The sequence below is a fragment of the Cherax quadricarinatus genome, chromosome 75 (genome assembly GCF_038502225.1).
Source record: "Cherax quadricarinatus isolate ZL_2023a chromosome 75, ASM3850222v1, whole genome shotgun sequence".
NCBI classification, from domain to species: Eukaryota; Metazoa; Arthropoda; class Malacostraca; order Decapoda; family Parastacidae; genus Cherax; species Cherax quadricarinatus.
In genome coordinates, this window is record NC_091366.1 from 9,374,432 (window position 1) to 9,398,372 (window position 23,941).

Genomic DNA, 23,941 nt, shown 5'->3' on the forward strand with positions numbered 1-23,941 from the left:
CCCCTGCCGCACCCTGCTTCACTCCCCTGCCGCACCCTGTTTCACTCCCCTGCCGCACCCTGTTTCACTCCCCTGCCGCACCCTGCTTCACTCCCCTGCCGCACCTTGCTTCACTCCCCTGCCGCACCTTGCTTCACTCCCCTGCCGCACCCTGCTTCACTCTCCTGCCGCACCCTGCTTCACTCTCCTGCCGCACCTTGTTCCACTCCCCTGCCGCACCCTGCTTCACTCTCCTGCCGCACCCTGCTTCACTCCCCTGCCGCACCCTGCTTCACTCTCCTGCCGCACCTTGCTTCACTCTCCTGCCGCACCTTGCTTCACTCTCCTGCCGCACCCTGCTTCACTTTCCTGCTGCACCGTACTTCACTTCCCTGCCGCACCCTGTTTCACTCCCCTGCCGCACCCTCCTTCACTCCCCTGCCGCACCCTGCTTCACTCCCCTGCCGCACCCTGCTTCACTCCCCTGCCGCACCTTGCTTCACTCTCCTGCCGCACCCTGCTTCACTCCCCTGCCGCACCCTGTTTCACTCCCCTGCCGCACCCTGCTTCACTCTCCTGCCGCACCTTGCTTCACTCTCCTGCCGCACCTTGCTTCACTCTCCTGCCGCACCCTGCTTCACTCCCCTGCCGCACCCTGTTTCACTCCCCTGCCGCACCCTGCTTCACTCTCCTGCCGCACCCTGCTTCACTCTCCTGCCGCACCCTGATTCACTCCCCTGCCGCACCCTGCTTCACTCCCCTGCCGCACCCTGATTCACTCCCCTGCCGCACCTTGCTTCACTTCCCTGCCGCACCCTGCTTCACTCCCCTGCCGCACCCTGATTCATTCCCCTGCCGCACCTAGCTTCACTCCCCTGCCGCACCCTGATTCACTCCCCTGCCGCACCCTGCTTCACTCCCCTGCCGCACCCTGATTCACTCCCCTGCCGCACCTTGCTTCACTCCCCTGCCGCACCCTGATTCACTCCCCTGCCGCACCCTGCTTCACTCCCCTGCCGCACCCTGCTTCACTCCCCTGCCGCACCCTGATTCACTTCCCTGCCGCACCCTGCTTCACTCTCCTGCCGCACCTTGCTTCACTCTCCTGCCGCACCCTGCTTCACTCCCCTGCCGCACCCTGATTCACTTCCCTGCCGCACCCTGCTTCACTCTCCTGCCGCACCTTGCTTCACTCTCCTGCCGCACCCTGATTCACTTCCCTGCCGCACCCTGCTTCACTCTCCTGCCGCACCTTGCTTCACTCTCCTGCCGCACCCTGCTTCACTCCCCTGCCGCACCCTGATTCACTTCCCTGCCGCACCCTGCTTCACTCTCCTGCCGCACCTTGCTTCACTCTCCTGCCGCACCCTGCTTCACTCCCCTGCCGCACCCTGATTCACTTCCCTGCCGCACCCTGATTCACTCCCCTGCCGCACCTTGCTTCACTCTCCTGCCGCACCTTGCTTCACTCCCCTGCCGCACCCTGCTTCACTCCCCTGCCGCACCGTCAAGTTGTCTGTGCATCGCAACACAATGTCTGCCAGGTAGTGTGTGCAACACAATGTCTGCCAGGTAGTGTGTGCAACACAATGTCTGCCAGGTAGTGTGTGCAACACAATGTCTGCCAGGTAGTGTATGCAACACAATGTCTGCCAGGTAGTGTATGCAACACAATGTCTGCCAGGTAGTGTGTGCAACACAATGTCTGCCAGGTAGTGTATGCAACACAATGTCTGCCAGGTAGTGTGTGCAACACAATGTCTGCCAGGTAGTGTGTGAAACACAATGTCTGCCAGGTAGTGTGTGCAACACAATGTCTGCCAGGTAGTGTGTGCAACACAATGTCTGCCAGGTACTGTGTGCAACACAATGTCTGCCAGGTAGTGTGTGCAACACAATGTCTGCCATGTAGTGTGTGCAACACAATGTCTGCCATGTAGTGTGTGCAACACAATGTCTGCCAGGTAGTGTATGCAACACAATGTCTGCCAGGTAGTGTGTGCAACACAATGTCTGCCATGTAGTGTGTGCAACACAATGTCTGCCAGGTAGTGTATGCAACACAATGTCTGCCATGTAGTGTGTGCAACACAATGTCTGCCAGGTAGTGTATGCAACACAATGTCTGCCAGGTAGTGTGTGCAACACAATGTCTGCCAGGTAGTGTATGCAACACAATCATGTTTTCACCTGTGATGATTTGCATTTGACATACCTTAACAACGTGACGGTGTTACAGTAACACTGTACTGACGGTGTTACAGTAACACTGTACTGACGGTGTTACAGTAACACTGTACTGACGGTGTTACAGTAACACTGTACTGACGGTGTTACAGTAACACTGTACTGACGGTGTTACAGTAACACCGTACTGACGGTGTTACAGTAACACTGTACTGACGGTGTTACAGTAACACTGTACTGACGGTGTTACAGTAACACTGTACTGACGGTGTTACAGTAACACTGTACTGACGGTGTTACAGTAACACTGTACTGACGGTGTTACAGTAACACTGTACTGACGGTGTACAGTAACACCGTACTGACGGTGTTACAGTAACACCGTACTGACGGTGTTACAGTAACACCGTACTGACGGTGTTACAGTAACACCGTACTGACGGTGTTACAGTAACACCGTACTGACGGTGTTACAGTAACACTGTACTGACGGTGTTACAGTAACACTGTACTGACGGTGTTACAGTAACACTGTACTGACGGTGTTACAGTAACACTGTACTGACGGTGTTACAGTAACACCGTACTGACGGTGTTACAGTAACACTGTACTGACGGTGTTACAGTAACACCGTACTGACGGTGTTACAGTAACACTGTACTGACGGTGTTACAGTAACACTGTACTGACGGTGTTACAGTAACACCGTACTGACGGTGTTACAGTAATATTGTACTGACGGTGTTACAGTAACACTGTACTGACGGTGTTACAGTAACACTGTACTGACGGTGTTACAGTAACACCGTACTGACGGTGTTACAGTAATACTGTACTGACGGTGTTACAGTAACACCGTACTGACGGTGTTACAGTAACACTGTACTGACGGTGTTACAGTAACACCGTACTGACGGTGTTACAGTAACACTGTACTGACGGTGTTACAGTAACACCGTACTGATGGTGTTACAGTAACACCGTACTGACGGTGTTACAGTAACACTGTACTGACGGTGTTACAGTAACACTGTACTGACGGTGTTACAGTAACACCGTACTGACGGTGTTACAGTAACACTGTACTGACGGTGTTACAGTAACACCGTACTGACGGTGTTACAGTAACACTGTACTGACGGTGTTACAGTAACACCGTACTGACGGTGTTACAGTGACACTGTACTGACGGTGTTACAGTAACACCGTACTGACGGTGTTACAGTAACACTGTACTGACGGTGTTACAGTAACACTGTACTGACGGTGTTACAGTAACACTGTACTGACGGTGTTACAGTAACACTGTACTGACGGTGTTACAGTAACACCGTACTGACGGTGTTACAGTAACACTGTACTGACGGTGTTACAGTAACACCGTACTGACGGTGTTACAGTAACACCGTACTGACGGTGTTACAGTAACACTGTACTGACGGTGTTACAGTAACACCGTACTGACGGTGTTACAGTAACACTGTACTGACGGTGTTACAGTAACACCGTACTGACGGTGTTACAGTAACACCGTACTGACGGTGTTACAGTAACACTGTACTGACGGTGTTACAGTAACATGCTACTACCGATGGTACAGCAGTACCGTAGTACATGAATGGTATACAATACCGACAAGATGAGTATCAGACACCATGTGTAACATCTGGGTATCTTTATATACAGACGTTGCGCCATCGTGACTCACGAAATCGTAATGACACGATTGCAAACAACCCATACCACGGGCGGGGATAGAACCCGCGGCCAGAGAGTCTCAAAACTCCAGACCGTCGTGTTAGCCACTGGACCAGCTAGCCACAATAAGATCCATCCAACTAGGTATATTTCTACACCATAGGAAGGTTAGCATAGGCACCACTGTGACCACAAATGATCGCGGGTTCTATCCCCGCCCGTGGTATGGTTTGTTTGCAATAGTGTCATTACGATTTCGTGAGTTATATTAACGGCTTTAAAGGGACTTGAGCTAGAGTTCGTCACGGCCACGCTAGCTGGAGATTCATCTGTAAAAACTTGCATTTGTGGTCACAGTGGTGCCTATGCTAACCTTCCTATGGTGTAGAAATATACCTAGTTGGACGAATCTTATTGTGGCTAGCTGGTCTAGTGGCTAACACGACGGTTTGGAGTTTTGAGACTCTCTGATCGCGGGTTCTATCCCCGCCCGTGGTATGGGTTGCGCCATCCAGTGGCTTTATCAAGACTACGGTTTGATAAGCACATGAGTGAGAGGGGTTGGACTTAAGTCGGACTTGCATACTGTGGCCCCGTGGGTAAAGCTCTCCCTTCACACGGCGATTGTCCGAGTTCGATTCCCGGCGAGGGTAGAAACATTGGGCGTGTTTCCTTACACCGGTTGTCTATGTTCACCCATCAGTATAATAGGTACCTGGGTGTTAGTGGACTGGTGTGGGTCGCATCCTGGGACAAAACTGACCTAATTTGCGGGAAATGCTCAGCATAACAAGCGGCTTTCTATATAGTAGTATGTTACTGATGTCAGCTATGGTCTGTATACCTTGTACATGTACTGGTAGTAAATAAAGATATCAATATTATTAACAGGGTTATCATAGCTTACTGCTTGGGTAACCTTGAAAATGGGTTGGGTAAATATATTTATTAGTGGGTTTGGGTTTGAGAAGAACGGAATGGGCCAGTAGGCCTACTGCAGTGTTCCTCCTTATGCTCTTAACCCTAGTGCAGTATTCCCGGGTATTCCCGCGTATATACTATTGAGTAAGAAGGGTTTGATTCCAGATGGAGCTGCCTTCTTACTTCCACTAGTGGATCCCGTCCCTTACAACGTCTTCCAGATCTTCCACCTCACCTTCGACAGTATTTAGACTCCCTTCTCATGTTTCAGCTTCACATCGTTCCAGACCATGAAGCTGAACTCTTCTCCAGACTGAGGGACTGACCACCTCAAACTCCTTTTGATCTTCACCATTCTTCTTTGTATAGGACTGATGAAGCCACTGCGTGGAGAAACGTTTCCTCAATAAAGATACCCAATCAAGAACATGATGCAACTTATACAGACCATAGCTGACATCAATGAAACACTACATAGAAAGCCCCTGGTTATGGAGAGCATTTCGGGTAAATTACGTTAATTTTGTCCCCAGGATGCGACCCACACCAGTCCACTAACACCCAGGTACCTACTTACTGCTAGGTGAACAGAGACAGCAGGTGTCTTAAGGAAACACTTCCAAATGTTTCCACCTGTACTGGGGATCGAAACACGGATTTCAAGATGCGAGTTGAGTGCGCTACCAACCGAGCTACGGGACATCAAGAATGATGTCCATCTAGAGAATATTTACAAAAATATAGCAATAAAAAAACAATAGGAAGCGGGTAAACAAAACCTCTGGCAAACAGAAGACTTCAGCTCCCCTGTTAAATGCACTAGAAGTCAGCTCCCTTGTAAAGCTCTAGGAGCAAACTTAACAACGAGTGGGAGGTAAACTAACAGCTCTTGTATACCTCTGAAGAGTTTCGAGAGTCTCATTACTCTCGGAGCCCGGCCATGGGCCAGGCTCGTATAGTGCAACTCTCATCCTGAATTCTGTAAAAACATTTAATAAAATAAAATCAACTTAGTTAAGTTGCACACGCGAGAGTGAAACTCAGTTTTCTAAAATAGCGAGAGTGAAAGCACTCTTATATTTGAGTGTCTCTCTGCCTCGAGTGCAATATTGCTGCTGCTGATGATCATGACAGGCTTGTGAATATCACATTATGATATAACATACCGCACACACGCACACTTCAGTGAGCACATCACACACGCACACACACACACACACACACACACACACACACACACACACACACACACAGTGCAATAGCCTAGCCAGTTAGGTAGTGGAGGCAGGAACCATACATAGCTTTAAGATGAGGTATGATAAAGCTCATGGAGCAGGGAGAGAGAGGACCTAGTAGCACTCAGTGAAGAGGCGGGGCCAGGAGCTGAGTTTCGACCCCTGCAACCACAATTAGGTGTGTATAATGAGGTGAGTAAGCGCACGCACACACACACACACACACACACAGGACCAGGAGCTCGGACTCGACCCCCGCAACCTCAACTAGGTGAGTACACACACACACACACACACTACTATTACCACACTCAGCAGGCCAAGTGCCTATCTATAAGTGCCTCTGACAACGAGTAACTACTACTACTACTACTACTACTACTACTACTACTACACACACACACACACACACTGTGCAGATACCATTAAATCTAACTACATCTCAACTTTACCCCAACACCCACCCAAAATCTCTCCAACCCCCACAGGCCAACTCACACCCAGCATTAACCGCCAAAGCTGAAATAAAAGGTTTGAACAAAGTAACCATCAACTAGTGAGAGAGAAAGGATCACTGCATGCCACACACGCATCTCTTATCACCTACAAAAGTGGCGAGATAAAAGAGTGAATATCAAAGGATGACCCAGGCAATGTGGCCCTCACAGAGACAAAATTATCAGGGTTAGTGAGATGTACAATTTATCCAAATACGTATTACATAATAAGACAACAGGAAGAAGAGGGAAGGAGGATCAGCAGAACTGAAGATAATAGAGATTTGGAATTTTTAGACAATAAACTTCAACTCTGGGGATTTCAAATATTACACAGCAGGAGCACTACTGACTCGAGTGCTTCAGAAAATAGCAGCGGTGATATACAATTCTCTACCGAACAGCAGGAGGCCAATAACAAATTATTATGAAAAGAACATATCAGTAAAAAATAATATTGGACGCAGCAGCACAGAGAGCAAGATCATCATAAACAAATCTACCGATCAGAGAGGATTTCTACCACAAAGAACTAATTATGAAACCAGGGAGCCACAGGGATGGAGGGAGGATAAATGGGTAACACAAATCTAATGAAATCATTAATGGGAAACTTTATGAATCAGCATGTGAGGGAAACTAAGAGAATGAAAGGTAGAGATGAGTCAGCAAGGCTATACAATATTTACTCAATACGAATTATATAATGTATTTACATTGAAGCATTTAAGTGAACAATATGTAGATGAAGGTAAGAAAGTATCGTAGAATTTACGGATCTAAAAAAGGCTTAAGTTTGGGTGGATAAAAGAGAAATGTGGCAAATGTTGTAAGTGTATGGTGGTTAAGTTACTTAAAGAGTTTTTCTGTGGCTAGTGAGGCTCAGGTTAGGGTATGTAAGAGGAAGATTATTTTCCAGTACCAGTAAACCTTGAATAGGGATACAAGATGTTATCATAGTTGTTTAACATATTTATAGATGGTGGTTGTAAAAGATGTAAATATTAAGGTGTTGGAGAGATGTGAGGAATTTATATGCAATGTAATATAAAGTGAAAGTTGTCACGGTTGCTTTTTACCGATGACACGGTGCTTTTGGAAGATTTTGAAGAAGAGTTGCAAAGGCTGGTGAACGAATCTGGAAGGATATATAAAACAAGGAAATTAAAGGTGAACACAGGAAATAACAAGATGATGAGGGCAACAAAATATTTAGGCAATGAGAAATTGGATATCAGATTGGAATGAGGAAGTATGGACAGGGTGAATGTGTTCAGATATTTGGAAGTGGACTTGTCAGCAGACAAGTTTAATGAGAGACGAAGTGAACCATAGAACTGACGAGGGGGTAAAAGGTGAGTGGTGCATTGGAGTCTGTGGAAACAATGAACGCTATACATGGAAGCAAAAAAGGGGCAAAGTACGAGAGTACAGTTGTACCAACGATCTTACATGGGTGTGAAACATGAGTCGTAAATGTTGCAATGAGGAGGCTGGAGGTAGTGGTGATGTCGTGACTAAGGGCAATGTGCAGTGTGAGAAAGGGCTGAGGTGGTTTGGTTATATAAAGAGGATTGAGCAAAACAGGATGACTTGGAGGGTGTATATACCTGTATTGAAGGGAAAGTGATGTAGGGGTCGTCCTAGAAAAGGCTGGAGAGGGTAAAGGAGGTTCTGTAGGCGAGGGCCTTGGACATCCAGCAATCACGCGTGAGCGTGTTAGACAGGAGTGGAGGCTAGTGGTTTTTAAGACTTGACGTACTGTTGGAGTGTGAGCAAGGTAACATTTGTGAAGGGATTCAAGCAAACTAATTAGCTGGAGTTGAGCCCTGGAGGTAGAAGGTACAGTGTCTGCACTGTGAAAGACGGGAGACGTTATTTGCAACTTGGAGGGGCCTTTGAACTGTAGTATCGGCGTGCCTCTGGAAAGACAGTGATGGAGTGAATGATGGTGAAAGTGTTTCCTTTGACACCTGCCTCAGGGGAGACGGTCGGTGAGAATTGTCGGCTACACAATCATACTGTGAGTCTCCCAACTCAACACATCCCAAAGGTTTACACCAAATTCTGATACTATCATCTGCATGTCGCAGCAGATGATAGTGTCAGAAACTGTGATTCATCAGACCAGGCGGCATTTTTCCAATCTTCAACTGTCCATTTATAGTGAGTCTGTGCCCACTGTAGCCTCAGATTCTTGTTTTTAGCTGGCAGGAATGGAAACCTAGTGTGGTCTTCTACTGTTGTACCCATCCACTTCAAGGTTCAACGTGTTGTGCGTTCAGAGATGGTCTTCTGCATACCATGTTGTAAAGCATGGTCGAGTTATTGTCACCTTCCTGTCAGTCTGAACCAGTCTGATTCAGACTGTTTTTGACAACAAAACTGCTGGTCTCTAGACGTTTTATGTATTTTTTCACACTATTCTTTGTAAACTCTAGAGTCTAGAGTCTAGACTGCTGTACATGAAAATCCCAGGAGATCAACAGTTTCTGAGATACTCACACTCTCTGGCACCAAAAATCATTCCTTCGTCAAAGTCACTTAGATCACATTTCTTCCCCATTCTGATGTTCAGTCTGAACAACTGAACCTCCTGACCATGTCTGCATGGTTTTAGGCATTGAGGTGCTGCCATGTGCTTGGCTGATTAGATATCTGCATTAATGAGCAAGTGTACCTAATAAAGTAGCCACTGACTGTGTGTGTGCATGTATATATATATATATATATATATATATATATATATATATATATATATATATATATATATATATATATATATATATATATATATATATATATCCTGTCTATACCTCTCCCTGTCTGCCTGCTAGCCTATCTGCCTGCCAACCTGTCTGCCTGCCAGCCTATCTGCCTGCCAACCTGTCTGCATCTCTCCCTGCCAACCTGTCTGCATCTCTCCCTGCCAGCCTGTCTGCATCTCTCCCTGCCAGCCTGTCCGCATCTCTCCCTGCCAGCCTGTCTGAATCTCTCCCTGCCAACCTGTCTGCATCTCTGCCTGCCAGCCTGTCTGCATCTCTGCCTGCCAGCCTGTCTGCCTGCCTCTCCTGCTACCTACACTCACAAGGACCCTTCACTTGACCTCCGCCGCTTACAGGGGGACCAAAATAACTCACAAGGATAGCACCAGCCTGGAGTGGCACTGGATGAGGGTGGCTAGGTGCGTCGTGGTGGCTAGCTGTGTGGGGGTGGCTAGCTGTGTGGGGGTGGCTAGGTGTGTCGGGGTGGCTAGCTGTGTGGGGGTGGCTAGGTGTGTCGGGGTGGCTAGGTGTGTCGGGGTGGCTAGCTGTGTGGGGGTGGCTAGGTGTGTCGGGGTGGCTAGCTGTGTGGGGGTGGCTAGCTGTGTGGGGTGGCTGTGTGGGGGTAGCTAGCTGTGTGGGGGGGGCTAGCTGTGTGGGGGTGGCTAGCTGTGTCGGGGTCGCTAGCTGTGTGGGGGTGTCTAGCTGTGTGGGGTGGCTAGGTGTGTCGGGGTGGCTAGCTGTGTGGGGGTGGCTAGCTGTGTCGGGGTGGCTTGCTGTGTGGGGGTGGCTAGGTGTGTGGGGGTGGCTAGCTGTGTGGGGGTGGCTAGCTGTGTGGGGTGGCTAACTGTGTGGGGGTGGCTAGCTGTGTGGGGTGGCTAGGTGTGTCGGGGTGGCTAGCTGTGTGGGGGTGGCTAGCTGTGTGGGGATTGCTAGCTGTGTGGGGATTGCTAGCTGTGTGGGGATTGCTAGCTGTGTGGGGGTGGCTAGCTGTGTGGAGGTGGCTAGCTGTGTGGAGGTGGCTAGCTGTGTGGAGGTGGCTAGCTGTGTGGGGGTGGCTAGCTGTGTGGGGGTGGCTAGCTGTGTAGGGGTGGCTAGCTGTGTAGGGGTGGCTAACTGTGTAGGGGTGGCTAGGTGTGTAGGGGCGGCTAGCTGTGTAGGGGTGGCTAGCTGTGTGGGGGTGGCTAGCTGTGTGGGGGTGTCTAGGTGTGTGGGAGCAGCTAGCTGTGTGGGAGCAGCTAGCTATGTGGGGGTGGCTAGGTGTGTGGGGTGGCTAGCTGTGTAGGGGTTAGGGGTACCTTCGCATGTGTGTGCAAGACAAGACGTGGGTGTGAGTCAACGATGAGACGTGGGTGTGAGTCAACGATGAGACTTGGGTGTGAGTCAACGATGAGACGTGAGTGTGAGTCAACGATGAGACGTGGGTGTGAGTCAACGATGAGACGTGGGTGTGAGTCAACGATGAGACGTGGGTGTGAGTCAACGATGAGACTTGGGTGTGAGTCAACGATGAGACGTGAGTGTGAGTCAACGATGAGACGTGGGTGTGAGTCAACGATGAGACGTGTGTGTGAGTCAACGATGAGACGTGGGTGTGAGTCAACGATGAGACTTGGGTGTGAGTCAACGATGAGACGTGGGTGTGAGTCAACGATGAGACGTGGGTGTGAGTCAACGATGAGACGTGGGTGTGAGTCAACGATGAGACGTGGGTGTGAGTCAACGATGAGACGTGGGTGTGAGTCAACGATGAGACTTGGGTGTGAGTCAACAATGAGACGTGGGTGTGAGTCAACGATGAGACGTGGGTGTGAGTCAACGATGAGACTTGGGTGTGAGTCAACGATGAGACTTGGGTGTGAGTCAACAATGAGACGTGGGTGTGAGTCAACGATGAGACGTGGGTGTGAGTCAACGATGAGACTTGGGTGTGAGTCAACGATGAGACGTGAGTGTGAGTCAACGATGAGACGTGGGTGTGAGTCAACGATGAGACGTGGGTGTGAGTCAACGATGAGACGTGGGTGTGAGTCAACGATGAGACTTGGGTGTGAGTCAACGATGAGACGTGGGTGTGAGTCAACGATGAGACGTGGGTGTGAGTCAACGATGAGACGTGGGTGTGAGTCAACGATGAGACGTGGGTGTGAGTCAACGATGAGACGTGGGTGTGAGTCAACGATGAGACTTGGGTGTGAGTCAACAATGAGACGTGGGTGTGAGTCAACGATGAGACGTGGGTGTGAGTCAACGATGAGACGTGGGTGTGAGTCAACGATGAGACTTGGGTGTGAGTCAACGATGAGACTTGGGTGTGAGTCAACAATGAGACGTGGGTGTGAGTCAACGATGAGACGTGGGTGTGAGTCAACGATGAGACGTGGGTGTGAGTCAACGATGAGACTTGGGTGTGAGTCAACGATGAGACTTGGGTGTGAGTCAACAATGAGACGTGGGTGTGAGTCAACAATGAGACGTGGGTGTGAGTCAACGATGAGACGTGGGTGTGAGTCAACGATGAGACGTGGGTGTGAGTCAACGATGAGACTTGGGTGTGAGTCAACGATGAGACTTGGGTGTGAGTCAACGATGAGACTTGGGTGTGAGTCAACGATGAGACGTGGGTGTGAGTCAACAATGAGACGTGGGTGTGAGTCAACAATGAGACGTGGGTGTGAGTCAACGATGAGACGTGGGTGTGAGTCAACAATGAGACGTGGGTGTGAGTCAACAATGAGACGTGGGTGTGAGTCAACGATGAGACGTGGGTGTGAGTCAACGATGAGACGTGGGTGTGAGTCAACAATGAGACGTGGGTGTGAGTCAACAATGAGACGTGGGTGTGAGTCAACAATGAGACGTGGGTGTGAGTCAACAATGAGACGTGGGTGTAAGTCAAGGGTAAACACAATGAACAACATTCACCTAATAATATCACGCAATAATTAATATAACCTCACCTGTTTGAAAAGATAAATTATAAGTGAAATACATAGTGTAGCATATTGGAACATATTAGAAGTGACCGGCACTTGCCAACTACTGCCAGAGGTCCAGAGAAGTCGATATAAACAACTGTGGCAGTGATGTGCAGGGAGGCCTGGTCACGGACCGGCCCGCGGGGGCGTTGATCCCCGGAATAATCTCCAGGTAACCTCCAGGTACACATAACTTGAGTATACAAGGAGTTTACATGGAAGTATAAGGGGAAAATTACCGTAGGCCTAGCTGCTGTGTCAATAATAAAACAATGATCCCAGTATAGTGCAGGGGAAAGTGTATCTAGAATATAGTGTATAAGATAAGATAAGATAAGATTTCGTTCGGATTTTTAACCCCGGAGGGTTAGCCACCCAGGATAACCCAAGAAAGTCAGTGCGTCATCGAGGACTGTCTAACTTATTTCCATTGGGGTCCTTAATCTTGTCCCCCAGGATGCGACCCACACCAGTCGACTAACACCCAGGTACCTATTTGCTGCTAGGTGAACAGGACAATAGGTGTAAGGAAACGTGTCGAAATGTTTCCACCCGCCGGGAATCGAACCCGGGCCGTCCGTGTGTGAAGCGGGAGCTTTAGCCACCAGGCCACCGAGCCAGTGTACAGCACAGTGAGAATATATAAGGAAATTTTAAAACAACACTGAAGTGTGGCAGTGTGGGTCGATACATTCGTCCTGGTGTTGACATGTGACAAGTGCTACAGGCCCGGTGGCCTGGTGGCTAAAGCTCCCGCTTCACACACGGAGGGCCCGGGTTCGATTCCCGGCGGGTGGAAACATTTCGATACGTTTCCTTACACCTGTTGTCCTGTTCACCTAGCAGCAAATAGGTATGTGGGTGTTAGTCGACTGGTGTGGGTCGCATCCTGGGGGACAAGATTGAGGACCTCAATGGAAATAAGTTAGACAGTCCTCGATGACGCACTGACTTTCTTGGGTTATCCTGGGTGGCTAACCCTCCGGGGTTAAAAATCCGAACAAAACCTTATCTTATCTTACTAGGATACCGAGTCATAATAGAAAGACCCAGTGAACCTAAATCGTCAGTGGAACAACACAAGGATAGTGATTAAACATAATGGAAGTGATTTAAACTAAAATATGGCATCGCATGCCAGAAGTGCCACGTACCCTGGTGTGCCACAGTCATACGTCTGGCAGTGGTGCCAGGTAACCACCCAGGCCTACCATAAGACACCATATACTCCATACCACAATATCCAGTGTCAGGAACTCAATAAGATCATTAAATTAAAATATATATGATCATAGAGGAATGAATCTGGAAAGAGTTACATAGTGAACAAAAATTAAATGCATATTAAATGCATGAAAAAGTCACCCCTACCCTCCCCCCAGCCCCAAAATTTACCCACTACATACCCCAAGCCTCGGTTTCTATAAATACATCTCACATATTACTGTCACCTGTGGAGAGAAAGGTAAAGTGGAAAACAGTTTTCTTCCGTGGCATACAGAGTGTAGTAGGATACAGACAGGATGTCAGTACAGCATATCTGTGGGACATGTAAAAAAAAAATCCTTGGAAGGAAATCCAGAATCACATGCAACTTCTGCTTTTCTGAGCATCATATTTCTTGTACAAGACTAAACACAGCCTCAAAAAAAACTCTAACTAGCAAGGTGGTTCTGGTTGTGCAATAAAGATATAGAATTTTGGGCAGGTATCAGACAGGTACTAAGGAGAGTAATAAATGATAAAAATAACCCAAGGAAATAAAGATGAACTCTTGGACAGTCTACCAAAAATATATAAAACATGGGAGAAAGAGATAGGAGAAGCAAACCAATAAATGCAGAATGTCCGTACCAAAAACCCATACCACAACCCATGCCACAATTCATACCACAACCCATGCCACAACAGATAACTCGGAACTATATAGTCACCCACTGGAAAAAACACAGGAATAAAAAACGACAGTTAACCCAACCCCCCACATAGTGGCCCGGTGGTCTGGTGGCTAAAGCTCCCGCTTCACACACGGAGGGCCCGGGTTCGATTCCCGGCGGGTGGAAACATTCGACACGTTTCCTTACACCTGTTGTCCTGTTCACCTAGCAGCAAATAGGTACCTGGGTGTTAGTCGACTGGTGTGGGTCGCATCCTGGGGGACAAGATTAAGGACCCCAATGGAAATAAGTTAGACAGTCCTCGATGACGCACTGACTTTCTTGGGTTATCCTGGGTGGCTAACCCTCCGGGGTTAAAAATCCGAACGAAATCTTATCTTATCTTACCCAGACCCAGACCCCAGTACTGGTGCTGGCCCAGGCTCAGCCCCCAGCCGCAGTGCTGTCTCAGACTCAGCCTTAGTGCCAGTCCAGACTCTACTAGGGACCCTACCAAGTCATCACTAAAACCTTAAATATACAGCCATCATTGCCCAAGACCATAGCCCACACTGGCAGCAAAGCATTAGCTAAGAACTATAGACCAATAGCTCTAACGTTCCACATCATAAAAATCTTTGAAAGAATGCTAAGAAGCAGGATTGCAAACCACTTATTCCCCAAATCTGCACAATCCAGGGCAACATGGGTTCAGGGCAGGTCGCTCCTGCCTTCACAACTACTGGATCACTATGATATGGTCTTGGATGCACTAGAAGGAAAACAGAATGCAGATGTAATATACACAGACTTTGCAAAAGCCTTTGACAAGTGCGATCATGGCGAAATAGCGCACGAAATGCGGGCTAAAGGAATAACTGGCAAAGTGGGAAGATGGATCTTCAACTTTCTAACCAATCGAACACAAAGAGTAGTGGTAAACAGAGTTAAATCGGAGGCTGCCATAGTGAAAAGCTCCACAAGGCACAATACTCGCCCCCATCCTGTTCCTCATCCTCATATCAGACATAGAGATATACACCACAGCACCGTATCATCCTTTGCGGATGATACTAGGATCTGCATGAGGATGTCATCTGCTGAGGACGCGGTTAACCTCCAAGAAGATATAAACAAAGTTTTACAGTGGGCAACGGTAAACAATATGATGTTCAATGAGGACAAATTCCAACTACTCCGTTATGGAAAACTGGAGGAGATAATAACTAGAACAGAGTATACTACTGACTCCGGCCATACAATAGAGCGGAAAAATAATGTGAGGGACCTGGGAATGGAACGTTCAAAACGAGAGATGCCAAGCCCATGATGATCATTTTCAAATCACTTGTTCTCTCTAGGCTGGAATACTGCTGTACATTAACATCTCCATACAAAGCAGGTGAAATCGCAGATCTAGAGAGTGTACAGAGATCCTTTACTGCACGTATAAGTTCTGTCAAGCACCTTAACTACTGGGAACGCTTGGAAGCACTTGACTTGTACTCGTTGGAACGCAGGAGAGAGAGATATATCATAATCTACACTTGGAAAATCCTGGAAGGAATAGTTCCGAATCTGCACACAGAAATCACTCCCTACGAAAGTAAAAGACGGGGCAGGTGGTGCAAAATACCCCCAATAAAAAGTAGGGGCGCCATTGGTACACTAAGAGAAAACACCATAAGTGTCCGGGGCCCAAGACTGTTTAACAGCCTCCCGCCATGCATAAGGGGAATTACCAATAGGCCCCTGGCTGCCTTCAAGAGGAAGCTGGACTGATACTTAAAGTCGGTGCTGGATCAGCCGGGCTGTGGTTCGTACGTTGGACTACGTGCGGCGCGTCTAGCAGTAACAGCCTGGTTGATCAGGCCCTGATCCACCGGGAGGCCTGGTCGTGGAACGGGCCGTGGGGGCGTTGATCCCCGGAATACCCTCCAGGTAGACTCCAGGTAGGTAGGGAAGAAACAGCGGATGATCTGGTAACCCTGCACGTGGGCGTGAGGCTGAGTCAACCCTGCACGTGGGCGTGAGGCTGAGTCAACCCTGCACGTGGGCGTGAGGCTGAGTCAACCCTGCACGTGGGCGTCAGGCTGAGTCAACCCTGCACGTGGGCGTGAGGCTGAGTTAACAGTGAGACGTGGGCGTGAGGCTGAGTCAACAGTGAGACGTGGGCGTGAGGCTGAGTCAACAGTGAGACGTGGGCGTGAGGCTGAGTCAACAGTGAGACGTGGGCGTGATGCTGAGTCAAAAGTGAGACGTGGGCGTGATGCTGAGTCAAAAGTGAGACGTGGGCGTGATGCTGAGTCAAAAGTGAGACGTGGGCGTGAGCATGACTGCTGGGGCTATGGGCACGAGACTAAGCTAACTGTGGGTTATGAGCAGGAAGGTAAGTTAGTAACAACACATGGGCGTGATGGTAAGTGGTAGCACCTGGATGTTAGGAATGAGAACAGTGGTTACATGGGCGTACGGTGAGAATAGTGGGGTGAGAATCATAAGGGTGAGAATGTGGGTGTGCGTGGGGAAGCGGTGATAATGTGGGTGTGCGTGGGGAGGGTGTGAGAATGTGGGTGTGCGTGGGGAGGGTGTGAGAATGTGTGTGTGCGTGGGGAGGGTGTGAGAATGTGGGTGTGCGTGGGGAGGGTGTGAGAATGTGGGTGTGCGTGGGGAGAGTGTGAGAATGTGGGTGTACGTGGGGAGGATGTGAGAATGTGGGTGTGCGTGGGGAGGGTGTGAGAATGTGGGTGTGCGTGGGGAGGGTGTGAGAATGTGGGTGTGCGTGGGGAGGTTGTGAGAATGTGGGTGTGCGTGGGGAGGGTGTGAGAATGTGGGTGTGCGTGGGGAGGGTGTGAGAATGTGGGTGTGCGTGGGGAGGGTGTGAGAATGTGGGTGTGCGTGGGGAGGGTGTGAGAATGTGGGTGTGCGTGGGGAGGGTGTGAGAATGTGGGTGTGCGTGGGGGTGTGAGAATGTGGGTGTGCGTGGGGAGGGGCTGATAATGTGGGTGTGCTTGGGGAGGGTATAGTAATGTGGGTGTGCGTGGGGAGAATGCGGGTGTGCGTGGGGAGGGTGTGAGAATGGTGGTGAGTATTTTCCTATCAAAGTTGCTATTAGACAGAAGTGTATCATGTCACCGTGACTGTCTAATGAATTTGTAGACGTAAAAGAAGTAAATGGTAGAGTGTTTATCAGAGGTGTCGAGTCTTAATAAACAGAGAGAGCTGTCACAGATGCTCTTTGCTGATGACACAGTACGTTTGACAAGTCAGAAGTTACAGAGGTTTACCTGGAGTTTGCCTGGAGGTTATTCCGGGGATCAACGCCCCCGCGGCCCGGTCCATGACCAGGCCTCCCGGTGGATCAGGGCCTGATCAACTAGGCTGTTACTGCTGGCCGCACGCAGTCCAACGTACGAGCCACAGCCCGGCTGATCCGGCACTGACTTTAGGTATCTGTCCAGCTCTCTCTTGAAGGCAGCCAGGGGTTTATTGGTAATTCCTCTAATGCTTGATGGGAGGCTGTTGAACAGTCTTGGGCCCCGGACACTTATGGTGTTTTCTCTTAGTGTACCAATGGTGCCCCTACTTTTAATTGGGGGTATTTTGCATCGCCTGCCCAGTCTTTTACTTTCGTAGGGAGTGATTTCTGTGTGCAGATTCGGGACCATTCCTTCCAGGATTTTCCAAGTGTAGATTATGATATCTCTCTCCCTCCTGCGTTCCAACGAGTACAAGTCAAGTGCTTCCAAGAGTTCCCGGTAGTTAAGGTGCTTGACAGAACTTATACGTGCAGTAAAGGATCTCTGTACACTCTCTAGATCTGCAATTTCACCTGCTTTGAATGGAGATGTTAATGTACAGCAGTATTCCAACCTGGAGAGAACAAGTGACCTGAAAAGGATCATCATTGGCTTGGCATCTCTCGTTTTGAATGTTCTCATTATCCATCCTATCATTTTCTTTGCACTTGTGATCGTGGCACTGTTGTGATCCTTGAAAGTGAGATCCTCAGACATTACTACTCCCAGGTCCCTTACATTATTTTTCCGCTCTATTGTATGGTCGGAGTCAGTAATATACTCTGTTCTAGTTATTATCTCCTCCAGTTTTCCATAACGGAGTAGTTGGAATTTGTCCTCACTGAACATCATATTGTTTACCGTTGCCCACTGGAAAACTTTGTTTATATCTTCTTGGAGGTTAACCGCGTCCTCAGCAGATGACAGCCTCATGCAGATCCTAGTATCATCCGCTAAGGATGATACGGTGCTGTGGTGTATATCTCTGTCTATGTCTGATATGAGGATGAGGAATAAGATGGGGGCGAGTACTGTGCCTTGTGGAACAGAGCTCTTCACTATGGCAGCCTCCGATTTAACTCTGTTGACCACTACTCTTTGTGTTCGATTTGTTAGGAAGTTGAAGATCCATCTCCCCACTTTCCCAGTTATTCCTTTAGCACGTATTTTATGGGCTATTACGCCATGATCGCATTTGCCAAATGCTTTTGCAAAGTCTGTGTATATTACATCTGCATTCTGATTTTCTTCCAGTGCATCCAAGGCCATATCATAGTGATCCAGTAGTTGTGAGAGGCAGGAGCGACCTGCCCTGAACCCATGTTGCCCTGGATTGTGCAGATTTTGGGAATCCAGGTGATTTGCAATCCTGCTTCTTAGCACTTTTTCAAAGATTTTTATGATGTGTGACGTCAAAGCTATTGGTCTATAGTTCTTAGCTAATGCTTTGCTGCCACCTTTATGGAGTGGGGCTATATCCGTTGTTTTAAGTGACTGTGGAATTTCACCCATGTCCAAGCTCCTCGTCCATAGTGTACTTAGGGCACGCGAGAGGGGTTAGTGAAAGAATTTGGAAGGGTGCGCAAAGGAAGGAAGCTAAACGTGAACATGATGGGATACGACCGGTGTGTTGAATTTTTTTTTTTAGGATTCATGGCTGAGTGGTTAGACTCGTGGATTTTGCCTTGCTTCCCACGAGACGGTCTAAAATAACACGGGTATGGTCCCCGGTCAGCTGCAGTTTGTTATTTGCTTAAAAACCACATGTTCGTGGATGTATTAATATTTACATATCTGGGAATCCAATAAGATCAAGTAAACAGGTGATCAAAACATGCAAAATAATCACGGTAAAAAAATAGGGAAATTCCAAACGCTTTCGTGATTTCTCACATTATCAGTGTTAGAAATCATGAAAATGCTTAATTTCACTATTTTTTTCACTGATTATTTTGCATTTCTGGGAATGAATGAGTCTGCAGACGGGTCAGTGAAAGACAAGGTAAATAAAAGAATACATGAAGAGAAGAGCATAACTGGCGACTTAAGGCGTTCTTGGGAAACTGTAATTCTCTAAGATACAAGAAAAATCAGAGACATGCAGGAGGTTACAGTGATGGCAGCAGGTCTGCATGGGTGTAAAGCACTCTTATTAAATACTGGAGTGAGAGGCAGCTGGAGGCAGTGGAGGTGTCTTATTTGAGATCCATGTGTGCAGTGAATATTATGTAGAAGACAGGTTGAAGAAACTAGAAGACGATGTGTGGGAGAGAGTAATGGAAGATACGACTCAGGAGGTAGGAGAGGAATTGATGAAGACAGTACACCTCTTCCCTCGGCAGAGAGGACAATAACTTCCACAAAGAGGACAGTGACCTTCCCACTGGGGAGACAGTAACCGTCCTCTTCACAAAGAGGATAGTGACCTTCCCACTGGCGAGACAGTAACCGCCCTTTCACAAAGAGGACAGTGACCTTCCCACTGGGGAGACAGTAACCGCCCCTTCACAAAGAGGACAGTGACCTTCCCACTGGGGAGACAGTAACCGCCCTTTCACAAAGAGGACAGTGACCTTCCCACTAGGGAGACAGTAACCGCCCCTTCACAAAGAGGACAGTGACCTTCCCACTGGGGAGACAGTAACCGCCCTTTCACAAAGAGGACAGTGACCTTCCCACTAGGGAGACAGTAACCGCCCCTTCACAAAGAGGACAGTGACCTTCCCACTAGGGAGACAGTAACCGCCCCTTCACAAAGAGGACAGTGACCTTCCCACTAGGGAGACAGTAACCGCCCCTTCACAAAGAGGACAGTGACCTTCCCACTAGGGAGACAGTAACCGCCCCTTCACAAAGAGGACAGTGACCTTCCCACTAGGGAGACAGTAACCGCCCCTTCACAAAGAGGACAGTGACCTTCCCACTAGGGAGACAGTAACCGCCCCTTCACAAAGAGGACAGTGACCTTCCCACTAGGGAGACAGTAACCGCCCCTTCACAAAGAGGACAGTGACCTTCCCACTAGGGAGACAGTAACCGCCCCTTCACAAAGAGGACAGTGACCTTCCCACTAGGGAGACAGTAACCGCCCCTTCACAAAGAGGACAGTGACCTTCCCACTAGGGAGACAGTGACCTTCCCACTAGGGAGACAGTGACCTTCCCACTAGGGAGACAGTAACCGCCCCTTCACAAAGAGGACAGTGACCTTCCCACTGGGGAGACAGTAACCGCCCCTTCACAAAGAGGACAGTGACCTTCCCACTAGGGAGACAGTAACCGCCCCTTCACAAAGAGGACAGTGACCTTCCCACTAGGGAGACAGTGACCTTCCCACTAGGGAGACAGTGACCTTCCCACTAGGGAGACAGTGACCTTCCCACTAGGGAGACAGTGACCTTCCCACTAGGGAGACAGTGACCTTCCCACTAGGGAGACAGATGTGAAAAAAGACACATGTACAGTTTAGGACATTTATTATAGAAAACGTTTCGCCACACAGTAGCTTCTTCAGTCATTAGGAGTGAAGATACCACTGTGTGGCGAAACGTTTCCTGTAATAAATGTCCAGAGGGACAGATGCCAAGAGTAAAGACCAACATTGGTTCTCCCAGACAAACTAACACAAACTAACACAAACTAACACAAACTAACACAAACTAACACAAACTAACACAAACTAACACAAACTAACATAAACTAACACAAACTAACACAAACTAACACAAACTAACATAAACTAACACAAACTAACACAAACTAACAAACTAACACAAACTAACATAAACTAACATAAACTAACACAAACTAACACAAACTAACACAAACTAACATAAACTAACACAAACTAACACAAACTAACATAAACTAACACAAACTAACACAAACTAACAAACTAACACAAACTAACAAACTAACACAAACTAACACAAACTAACATAAACTAACACAAACTAACACAAACTAACAAACTAACACAAACTAACACAAACTAACACAAACTAACACAAACTAACACAAACTAACACAAACTAACATAAACTAACACAAACTAACACAAACTAACATAAACTAACATAAACTAACACAAACTAACACAAACTAACATAAACTAACACAAACTAACACAAACTAACATAAACTAACACAAACTAACAAACTAACACAAACTAACATAAACTAACACAAACTAACACAAACTAACATAAACTAACATAAACTAACACAAACTAACATAAACTAACATAAACTAACACAAACTAACATAAACTAACACAAACTAACACAAACTAACAAACTAACACAAACTAACAAACTAACACAAACTAACACAAACTAACATAAACTAACACAAACTAACACAAACTAACAAACTAACACAAACTAACACAAACTAACACAAACTAACACAAACTAACACAAACTAACACAAACTAACATAAACTAACACAAACTAACACAAACTAACATAAACTAACATAAACTAACACAAACTAACACAAACTAACATAAACTAACACAAACTAACACAAACTAACATAAACTAACACAAACAAACTAACACAAACTAACATAAACTAACACAAACTAACATAAACTAACACGTCTTGTACACTACCAGCAAATGATGGCGCCCCAGGAATTTTAACATGAAAATCAATACGGCAAGCAAACAGTGTTGCAATTACAAGTAAACTGTTTTGTATGTGGGAGGACGTGAATGTATCCACTAACTAGCTGGCGCACACACCACTGTGTGGCCGTGAAGACCTCATTATCCACCTACACACACACACACACACACACACACACACACACACACACACACACACACACACACACACACACACACACACATACACACACACACACACACACACACACTTAATTTCCAGTTGTGGACACAACTGGAAGGTAACTCAGACGAGTCATAGGGATGTTAGGAAGTATTTTATCAGCCTTAGGGTTGTCAGGAAGTGGAAAAAAAACTGGAGAGTGATGTAATGGAGACAGAATTCATTCACAGCTTTAAGATGAAGTAAAAGGATCACGCAGCAGGGAGAAATTGGACCTAGTAACGACTAGCGAAGAGGCGGGGCCAGGAACTATGAATCGACCCCTGCAACCCAAAATAGGTGACCCCCCCCCCCACACACACACACACACACCAGCAACAAAAGTGCTCCCAGCTCTGGCAAACACACAACTCCTGTAAATTACTTAACGATTTGAGAGATCTCCGCCATAAATGATGATTCTCGGCTCCACTGTATACACGCACGCAACCACTCCTGCTTTACCTCTGATGAGTTTTAAGAGTTTTCCTATTTTATCATCAGTTATCCATCCACTGGAGGAGGTCTCGTAATCCTCTGTAGGAACAGCAGATTTTTGACTCAATTTTACCTAACAAATGGAAGTTGGTGACCCATTAGTCACTGACTAATTTTTCACATGTTAAACGTAAGTTGTTGATTCGTTAAATCATCGCCCCTGCACCTTGGTCTGTGATCATCGCTCCTGCACCTCGGTCTGGGATCATCGCCAATGCACCTCGGTCTGGGATCATCGCCCCTGCACCTCGGTCTGGGATCATCGCTCCTGCACCTTGGTCTGGGATCATCGCTCCTGCACCTCGGTCTGGGATCATCGCTCCTGCACCTCGGTCTGGGATCATCGCTCCTGCACCTCGGTCTGGGATCATCGCTCCTGCACCTCGGTCTGGGATCATCGCTCCTGCACCTCGGTCTGGGATCATCGCTCCTGCACCTCGGTCTGGGATCATCGCTCCTGCACCTCGGTCTGGGATCATCGCTCCTGCACCTCGGTCTGGGATCATCGCTCCTGCACCTCGGTCTGGGATCATCGCTCCTGCACCTCGGTCTGGGATCATCGCCCATGCACTTCGGTCTGGGATCATCGCCCCTGCACTTCGGTCTGGGATCATCGCCCCTGCACCTCGGTCTGGGATCATCGCCAATGCACCTCGGTCTGGGATCATCGCTCCTGCACCTCGGTCTGGGATCATCGCCCATGCACTTCGGTCTGGGATCATCGCTCCTGCACCTCGGTCTGGGATCATCGCCCATGCACTTCGGTCTGGGATCATCGCCCCTGCACTTCGGTCTGGGATCATCGCTCCTGCACCTCGGTCTGGGATCATCGCTCCTGCACCTCGGTCTGGGATCATCGCCCATGCACTTCGGTCTGGGATCATCGCCCCTGCACTTCGGTCTGGGATCATCGCCCCTGCACCTCGGTCTGGGATCATCGCCAATGCACCTCGGTCTGGGATCATCGCCCCTGCACCTCGGTCTGGGATCATCGCTCCTGCACCTCGGTCTGGGATCATCGCTCCTGCACCTCGGTCTGGGATCATCGCTCCTGCACCTCGGTCTGGGATCATCGCTCCTGCACCTCGGTCTGGGATCATCGCTCCTGCACCTCGGTCTGGGATCATCGCTCCTGCACCTCGGTCTGGGATCATCGCTCCTGCACCTCGGTCTGG